We start from the raw sequence: 2,240 nt of genomic DNA, 5'->3' as shown, positions 1-2,240 counted from the left end.
CAAGGCTGTGGCATGGCATGCAAGCCAAGGCTTTGGCATGGCGTACTGCTGGCCAAGGCCCTGGCATGACATGCTTGCCAAGGCTGTGGCATGACATGCTGGCCAAGGCCGATGTGCCACCACCACCATCGCGGGCCGCCACTCGACACATCCCCTGCTTGGCTATGTAGTTTCAATGCCACAAGCCAAGCGATGGCATGTGCCAAGCGCCCGCTGAGGCATAGGCGTGGCCTGTGGCCTGGCCATGCTAGCCAGCCTTAAGGGAGGTGCCCCCCCTTATAGTAGCTTGTTAAGCCCTTTATCATCTGGCAAGAGGAAACATCACCTATGCTCGAGGAGTCATAATGGGGTTTTTTTAAAAAAGTAACGTTTTTTTGCAAGAATTTTCAACATAAAAGTTGAAGGAAATAATTAAAGACACCATAAAAAAATTGAAAAAAAATATTTGGCCACCGGAATATTTTATTTTAATTTATTTCTATTTTAATACTTAAAAAATAATAAAAATTACTAAAAATAGCCAAAAAATTCTAAAAAAATTCCAATAATAATAGGGTGAGGCACTAGTAATTATAGTAATTTTTTTAATTTTTTTAATTTCTTATTTATTTTATTTTAATTTTTAAGAGTAAATAAATAATTAAAAAATGTGAATCACACCCCGAAGGACTAAGAAGCCTGACGAACGTGCAAAAACACTTAGAGAAGTCGAGCAAACATCGGTTAGCACGAATGAAAATAACAAACGCAACAGGCAACTTCCGAGGGACATACTTTTCGCAACAAGCTTCCACTGGGAAAGCACTGCCAACTCGTTCGCAAGTCAAAGCCTACCAAATGGCTATTACCTGAGGGACATGCATTTCGCAGGGCAAACTTACACGTAAGTCAAAGCCATACCTAATGGCAATTACCCGCGGGACAACGATTGCTTGCCAAGGCCGTGGCATGCGAAGTTCTTGGCCAAGGCCATGCCATGCCATGCTGCTGGACAAGGGCGTGGCAAGGCATGCTGCTGGCCAAGGGGGTGCCATGCCATGCTGCTGGCCAAGGCCGTGGCAAGGCACGCTGCTGGCCAAGGCGTTGGCATGACATGCTGCTGGCCAAGGACGTGGCATGGCATGCCATGCTCCAGGACAAGGCCATGGCGTGGCATGCTGCTGGCTTTGGCTGGGCTGCCTTGGCCTTGGCATGGCATGGCATGCTGCTAGCCTTGGCCTCGGCATGGCATCCTGCGGGCTTTGGCTGGGCTGCCTTGGCTTTGGCATGGCATGCTGCTGGCCTAGGCCTTGGCATGACATGCTGCTAGCTTTAGCTAGGCTGCCTTGGCCTAGGCATAGCACGACAAGCTGTTGGCCTTGGCTTGTCATAGCATGCCGATGGCTTTGGCTGGGTTGCCTTGGCCTTGGCATGGCATAGCATTCTGCTGGCCTTGGCCTTGGCATGGCATGTTGTTGCCTTGGCCTTGGCAAGCCATGCTGCTGGCCTTGGCCTTAGCCTTGGCCTTGCCATGGCATGCTGCTGGATTTGGCTAGGCTGCCATGGCCTAGGCATGGCATAGCAAGCTACTGGCCTTGGCTTGTCATGGCATGTTGTGGGCTGTGCCTGGGCTGCCTTCGCCACGGCATGGCATGCTGCTGGCCTTGGCTTGGCATGGCATGCTGTTGGCTTTGGCCAAGCTGCCTTGGCCAAGGCATGACACGGCAAGCTGCTGGCATTGGCTTAGCGTGGCATGCTGCTGGATTTGTCTGGGCTGCCTTGGCCATGGCATGGCATGCTGCTGGCTTTGGCTGGACAACCTAGACCTTGGCATGGCATGCTGCTGGCTTTGGCTGGAAAACCTTGGCCTTGGCATGGCATGCTGCTGGCCTTGACCTTGGCATGGCATGCTGCTGGCTTCGCCAAGGCATGGCATGGCAAGCTGTTGGCATTGGCTTGGCATGCCATGCTGCAAGCATTGGCTGGGCTGCCTTGGCCTTTGCATGGCATGCTGCTGGCCTTGTCCTTGGCAAGGCAGCCCTGGCCTGGGCATGGCATGGCAAGCTACTGGCCTTGGCTTGGCATGGCATGCTGCTGGCTTTGGCTGGGCTGCCTTGGCCTTGGCATGGCATGCAGCCGGCCTTGGCTAGGCTGCCTTGGCCTAGGCATGGCATTGCAAGCTGCTGGCATTGGCTTGGAATGGCATGCTGCTGGATTTGGCTGGGCTGCCTTGGCCTTGGCATGGCATGCTGCTGGCCTTG

This window comes from Camellia sinensis, chromosome 12 (assembly GCF_055761805.1).
Source record: "Camellia sinensis isolate YWXY chromosome 12, ASM5576180v1, whole genome shotgun sequence".
NCBI classification, from domain to species: Eukaryota; Viridiplantae; Streptophyta; class Magnoliopsida; order Ericales; family Theaceae; genus Camellia; species Camellia sinensis.
This window is presented reverse-complemented; position numbering follows the sequence as displayed.